Below are 7,751 nucleotides of genomic sequence, written 5' to 3'. Positions count from 1 at the left end.
TCCATCCCAGGAGTCGTCTGTGGGCCTTCAGCCTCATTCATATACCTCAGTAACTCTTCTTTCCAGTCTGCACTTTGAAGGCTGGAAATATGGAGCTGCATTTCCAGTTAATCTTGCCAATTGGGTTCCTGTTAGGCTTTGCTGATGTAAGATATTTGTAGGAAGGTGGCAATCAGAAGGGTAGAAGCCACCTGACTTCTGGTTTTGGAACTTTGAACAAGTGAGAGTGACTTTGCAGATTTCAGCAGCATTCATGTTTCTAGGAACAGCACCCATGGAAACTACTCTATGTGGTCTTGTGGCAATCTCCTCATTTTATACCTCATGGCATTTAAATAAGTCTTTTGAAAGTACCAGATACTTCCTCTGGCTAAGGATAACCAAGGGAATATGTTGCACTATTTAATGGTTTCACAACTAGGGAGAGAGAACACAGATATATTTTGTTCCTGTATCTCCTTGGCCTACTTCTGATTTCAGCACCACAGCCCTGGACAGCTCCACACCAACTAATAGGGTTTTGAAAGCTTTGGTTCACTTCAGGTACTCTTAGAGGCTGATGTCAGAGCAGGGTGAGATGAACAAAAGGTTTATAAAGGGAAACTTCTGTTAAGGATAAAGGGGAGGAAGCAAAAGTAGGCAGGGAGTTCCTCAGACCACAGTGTAGTTCTGAGAGAATCTTGGCAAGGGCAATGGAGAGTCCATGTGCAGAGATTGCCCTTTAGACAAGTCCTGCACTGGGTAGGAGCGACCTGATTCCAGTGCCCCTGTTGTACTCTTGTTAGATGGAAGCAACCAGGGAAAGTATGGCTTTGGGGTGAGTGTCGTGGCAGATCAGAGGGTGCAGCAGCAGGAGATGCATTGCAGCAGGTTCATTGAAGGATATCTGAGCAATGAACCTCCAGGGATGCCATGAGTGGACCCCACAATTTCTTTGTGCTTTTCTGCTTTTGAGCTTTCTCCAAACCTGAGAGGCCTGTAGGAATTTCACTTCCAGTCAGTCCAGAAGTGCAAAAGAGCTCATGACTCTGGGGGACCGGGACCTAGGAACAATTGTGCAGCTTTTCATCCAAAGGGATTCCATATGGTTCCCCAGAAGGTCCCCAGCAGGACTGAGACCAGTTACCCACACTAACAACCTGCTCATTAATGCACCCTTTGTTGTCATTTTCTGTTTCCTACTACCTCATTAATGCTTCATATAACTCTACAAATAAACTACCCTTAAACAGACCTTATCTCAGAATCTGCTTTTGGGGGAGCTCAGAATACATCTGAGAAGCTGAGTGTTTGGGGGGGGTCAGTACCTCTTGGGGGTCAGACTAAGAGCACCCTAAGAGGGGATGACACGCAAGGGTCCAGGTTGAAGTTCCTTCCAGAGTAAAACCCAGTGTCAGATTAGTTTTCATAAAGGATCCTGGGTTGCCCAACACACTCTACATTAGGGTGTCTTCTTCTTTTTTTTTTTTAAATCACAAGGTGGCTCTCATCCGCTCCCCCAGATCCTTGGCCACATAGTGTTTAACTTCTTGACCTTACTTACACTGGCAGTGTTTTCCAACCTTTTAAAACCTATGCTGCTAATTAGTAACCACCAAACTTCTCAGGATCTTCCACCTGTCCCAAGAGTCTATTACTTAAGGTTTATCAACTTGGAGGTCACTTCTGTGTATAGGAAACAGATTTTCCTGAACTTTTCTTTTTTTCTTTAATTTTTAAAATGTTTATTTATTTTTAAGAAAGAGAGAGAGAGGAGGGGAGGGGCAGAGAGAGAGGGAGACACAGAATCTGAAGTAGGCTCCAGGCTCTGAGCTGTCAGCACAGAGCCCGGCGTGGAGCCCAAACTCACACACTGTGAGATCATGACCTGAGCCAAAAGTTGGACGCTTAACCAACTGAGCCACCCAGGCACTCCGCTATACTCATATTCTAAAAAAGCAGTACATTCTAGCTCCATGTGAAGTTATGTCACAATGTTTTCATACCAGTTGCCTTGCTACACTAGAAATATGGTGACAAGAGTGGATTTTCTCTCCCTCCTTCCTTTGCTTCCTTCCCTTCATCTTACTGTCCATAGGAAGCAGTCTTTGATACAGAAAAGAGGCAAATAATTCTCTTAGACTGAGAATCTGTAGCTCTCCCTGCTGATATCCACATCCCCTTGCTCTTACCAGCCAGCCATCAAACTTCCAGCTGCCTGAGTCTACATTTTGGTACCTGAGGACTCAGTCTGGTGGTAGAAGACATTTTTCCCACCTATGGTCTGCCTGAGTCTACCAGGAATTAACGGCCCCTGGGAGTAGGCTTCAAGTAACAAATACTCCAGTTCTTTCAAGTGTTTGTCCTATACCAGCTCCCAGAGTGGCCTTGGGGATGGCATTAAGCTCCATTGGCCCCCAGGGGTAAACTAGCTTGATAAGGAACCCTTCTGCGTCCCACTTTTCTGTTCCCCTAGTCAGTGGAAATAGTGATGCAGTGCTCCCGGACACCCATCTGATGGGAACTGATGGATACGTGGTGGAAAAGTTAAAGTAATGTGCTCAAATCTTCTAATTATAAGAATGATTCCTTCCTAGAAGTGGGCTGGAACTATGTCTCCTTTGGGACTGAGCAGGCTTAAAGAGAGGTTATCTCCATGTTTGTGTGTGGATCTATGGCTCCCTCCATAATTGTGACAGAATTGGTTGGTAAAGACAGAAATGTATTGAAGATCTCTTTCTAACTGGAATTTCAGGGCTCCCTGACTCCCTTCCCTTCCTATAGTTAAATCTGCAACATAGTCTACAACAAGCATAGACTCTTGTCCCCTGAAGTCTCCCTCGAGATCCAGTGTGAAGGAGCAAGCTTTTGCTTAGATGCTTATAAGGAACTAATAGATTAACCTCTCTGGATGGTGTCGCTAGACTGGTTCATGATGAAAGGTGATCACCGCATCACTATGTGTGTGTCTGAAATTTTTGAAAAAATTCTTTCATTATTAGTTATTTTGATGCTATTTCGTTTCCCGAGTCTTGATCCAAATGGTGACATTGTGTGTCAAACAAGAAGCCTGGGGAATGTGCAGGTGGAATATTTCTGAGCAGAATTAACCAAGAATATTGGATGGAGGTGGAGATGTTCCCCTTCTGATGTCAGAAAACTTCCAAGGACTTCTCTCTGCAGGATCTATATCTGCCATGTCCATGCCAAACACCTCCAAGGGGCAGTCCGTGTGTTCTTTCTGTTACTATTTGAGGTAATAAATTTCATCTTGAGGGAATGTGCATGATAGGTAGCTCATAGTCCTAGGATATCTATAAATAATCATGGATTGAAAAAATCATATTCATGGAGAATAGAATAGAAATGAACAAACTGGTTCATTTGTGGGCTTTTAATCCTTGAGGTACATGATTCCTTGTGAAGCATCAGATTTTCAAGCTGTTTATTTGCCTTTGACAGGCAAAGAACCAGCATTCTCTGATCTGCTGAACATCTCTGGGAGCTTAGGGCAGAGGTGGACAGAGGGGTGTTCTAGGGACACCTCTCTTTGAGAAACTATGATTTAAAGGAACAAAGTGAAAGTCCAAATATGACCTTTATTGGAATGACCAGCGTCCTGGCTTAAAAAAGAATCTCAAAGCCTAAAATCAGCCTCCTGGAGTGGGACTAAGGAGCTGCATTTGAAAAGCTCCTCCCTTCCCCGTGGCTCTCATCTAAACGAAAGTTTGAGGCTCTCTGCTCTAAATAGGAGAGGGTGCTGTGGGTGGACGAGAAAACCTCTTTTTAATTTTCTGATTCAAATATCCTGTCACATGTGTTCTGATTTCTTTTTTTTTTCTTTTCTGAAAACACAAAGCAGCCTGTGGAATTAGAGGACACAAAAGCCAACAGCTTAAATAAAACCAAGAGGTCAGGAAATGTGACTCCTATTCATCATGTTGGCAGGGGTGTGGCCTCAATTCTATTTTTCTAAGATATGGATACATTATGGAGTAGAATTAAAAAGGCATATGAAAGTTGCAGCTGAAAGCAGGATATTCAAAAGAAACGTGAAGCCTGGTGGAAGTGTGAGGGAAAGGAATGACCTGCTTCCAGCTGTCCCCTGGGCAGCCGGGCGCACGCATGCTCCCTCTGCTCCCTCTGAGGGGCTGACCGCGACGGAGAATATCAGTTCAAGCTTGTTCACGGCGTAGCTTTATTTCAGGTAAAGTGAGATCGAGGAAGCACGGGGGCTCTCCTGTGTCAGGGGCAGGTTTCTCTTTGGGCAGCAATAAGGCGCCATGAGCCTGCAGGGTGACAGAAGAGATCAATTACAGTTTTGTCTGAGGCCTTATCGACTCTATGCAACCTGTCCTTTGGGCTATAAGGAAATTTTACTAGAAAAACTGATATAGAAGGTAGTCTTTCCCAGTGATCCATGCGAGGAGGATCAAGAATTTGGTGGATGGTCACCGCAGCCAAACTGAATCCCAGATTAGGGATTTCTAGTTTAAGGAATGTACAGCCCAAAATGTACAAAGCAAATTCACAGCCAAATGCCACTCTATTCCCCAAGTACATATTATATATAACAAGAGATATTAGATGCCATTAAAGTGTTCCTTGTGCTCAGAGCTTGGCATGCATTCTCAATCTTCCCTGAACCACAGGAGGTCGTGTCTTACATTGGGTTCTCTGCAAAGCAGATCCTGAGACAAGGACTCAGGTGCTTTATTTGGGAGTTGATCCCGGGAAACACGGTGACGGTATGGGGAAGTGAGACAGAGAAGGGAGGAAAATGGATATGTGGGGCATGAAGGTGCAGGTTACACAGTGGACACCCAGGGCTCTAGCCCAATAGGGAGCCTTTGAAAGAACCTTTACCAGCCCCATCCTCACTGGTTGAGGCTGCCTCTAGAGCGTTAACTCTTGGACACGTGTGGCCTGCCCCACGTGTTCAGTTAGGCCCACCGCTGTGGCTGGAGGACACTGTCAGGTAGGAAGGAGTGGACTTGGGGAAATCATCTCTAGGCAGCCTGCTGAGGAAGCCGAGTGGCTATGAGAGGGACACCGGCAGCATCGGCTATAGGTGCACATCACTTCCATTTGAAAGATGAGGAAACGGAGACTTTCTCTGCTTCCGTGCACACCTCTCTCTGCTCCTCTGCCGCCATCGTCCCGGTCAAGGCAGTCTCAGTCGGTTACTTTCACAGCGTGACGTGGAGAAAAAAGCACTTATTGAGGAATCAGATCCGCGTTCAGGTCGAGGCTCTATTGCATAGCAGCTGCTTGAGCAGGTTACTTAAGCTCAGTGATGGGGAACTGGAGGTTGTCATCTGCAGACTGTGTGTTACAGTGGTCCCTTGAAGGTCACTGTGAGGGTCAAACGAGCCAGCTACTCTCATACATTAAGTGTTCAATCAGTGTGAGCTGTTGTTATTATTGTAATCACTATTGAATCGCCTGGGGGAGGGGAAAGGTATGGTGTCCTTTGTCCAGTTGGGGGTCCTCAAGGGTGGCCCACATCCACCCCACCCATAGTAATGTTAACAATTATGAATTATGCAAATTACTACACTGACCCACCACAGCTGCGTGGCCTCTGGCCAGTCCCTGGCAGGTCTTTTGGGGACCCCTGGGTCCTCTGTGTCTCTGAGGGCCTCAGATGTTAACATTGCCAGCCTGGGATTATGCTACTGGGGAGGTAAAAACCCACTAAAGGTGTGCAGAGGCCGAAGTGCCGCCCGGGTCAGGGAGGTACGCAGGTGGAGGCTGCTGTAGGATGAGCTCTCCTTCTGGTTCTTAAGAGCCAGCACTTTTCCCATGGTTTCCTTTTCTCCTTGCAGGTGCTCTACACGTGGCGCAGCAGGCCTTGCCTTCCCAACCCCCATTCTTCTGCCGCAGGGCCTATGCACGGCCCTGTAAACTCCCTACAGCCCGAGCAGGCAGTGGAACACTGAGCAGGGCTGGGCGCGGGTCCCCCTGCCAGCATCCCCACCCTGTGCCCAGGGCCCATTCTTAGCACCCGTCTTGACTGGTGAAATAGGTCACTCCAGACGAAACTTCTGACCTTCCAGGAGGAGCTACGGCAGGTGGGCAGGTGCTAGCACTCCTCACATGCCTTTTTACACCTCTTCCCTGATGGCGGAGTGAGAGTCCTGGAGAACTCGGCCGGGTGCAGGAGCATGAGCTCAGACACAGGAGCTGGGGTGGCCTCCTCTTGCCCAGGAGCTGCCGCTTTGCTGTTTGAATCCCAGAGCTGCACTGCATTCTCATGGGGCTTCTCTCTCTCCCTTCCCAAGGGTATTTTCTGTGTGACTTAGAATAAGTATTGGGTCATGTGGATGTTACCATGGCAACCGGTGTTTTAAATAAAAATAGTCCTACACCCCCGGTAGTCTGTCAGTGTGAAATACGCCTATAGGCAGTGAAGGGCTGTTGGCATCTGCACCCCTTCTATTCCCAGAAGCAGCCTCCTGGCTCCCCCCAGGCCTGGAGGGCACAACCTGCATCTGTGCACGGAGGCGGGGCTCCTGGCTGGTGCAGGGGAGAAGGCGGTAGCTTGCGCGTCCGGATTTCCCCAGCTGGTGCGGGGCTCTGCCTAGCGCCTGCTTCCCGCACCTCCGCCAGCAGCGCAGGGGTGCTGCTGTTCTCCAAGTCTTTCTGAGAGAAACTTTAACTGTTTCAAAGATGGCTTTGTCTTGAGGTCTACCTCTAGGGGAACACACACTGAGACCAAGATTTATGTGCAAGTAATTTGGGGGGAGGCGATCCAAGGAGTCACCAGTAGAATGGGGAATGAGGCAGGGAAGGGGAAGCTGGTAAAGGTGAGTTGTCAGAAATGACTGCTCCCGGTAAGGAGAGCTCAGGGCAGGGGGTTGTCCCCCGAGGAACTTTGGGAGACCGAGTCACCCTCCTAAGGGGCAAGGAGGCTGGTGGGTTTGTCTAGCAAATCCCCCTCTATCTTTGGGTGAGGGCTGCTCCCAGGGGTGTAACTCTCTACCTGCAGCTTGACCTGTGAGCAGTCAGAACGGAAACAAAACCCCACAAAAGTCCTTAGGCAGAGAATCGCAGGTGTTGGCAGGCAGCAGACTTCAGCATTTGAACGTGAGTCCCTGCCTAGAGGATGTGGGCAGGGCACCACATCACCTGCTGCCGGGCCTCCTGGCCCAGCTGGCAGCCTTCTGCATGGTAATGAATTTCCTCAACTCTCAAACATGCTTTAGGGTTGGGATAAGGAGCTTAATCTGAAAAGTTAGAGGAATGTGAAATAGCCTTTAAAGATGTTGTTACTAGGGGCACCTGGGTGGCTCAGTTGATTGAGGGTCCGACTTCGGCTCAGGTCATGATCTCACGGTTCATGGGTGTGAGCCCCGCATCGGGCTCTGTGCTGACAGCTCAGAGCCTGGAGCCTGCTTCGCATTCTGTGTCTCCCTCTCTCTCTCTACCCCTCTCCTGCTTGCACTCTGTGTCCCTCCCTCTCAAAAATAAATATACATTAAAGATATTACTAAATCCCAGACCTTTCAAAGGTGGCAGAATTCCAGAGGGCCTGAGGATTCAGTTGGTGCTATCAAGAATGTCTTTCAGGGACACCTGGGTGGCTCAGTCAGTTAAGCACATTGGACTCTTCATTTCAGCTCAAGTTCTCCTGGTTCCTGAGATCAAGCCCCATGTCTGGCTCTGGGCTGATGGTGCAGAGCCTGCTTGGGATTCTCTCTCTCTCCCTCTCTGTCTCTCTGTCCCTCCCCAGCTCAAATGCATGCTCTCTCTCAAAATAAATAAATAAG

This window comes from Prionailurus bengalensis, chromosome C2, assembly GCF_016509475.1.
Source record: "Prionailurus bengalensis isolate Pbe53 chromosome C2, Fcat_Pben_1.1_paternal_pri, whole genome shotgun sequence".
NCBI lineage: Eukaryota > Metazoa > Chordata > Mammalia > Carnivora > Felidae > Prionailurus > Prionailurus bengalensis.
The sequence above is the reverse complement of the archived record's forward strand: the minus strand, read 5'-3'. Positions refer to the sequence as shown.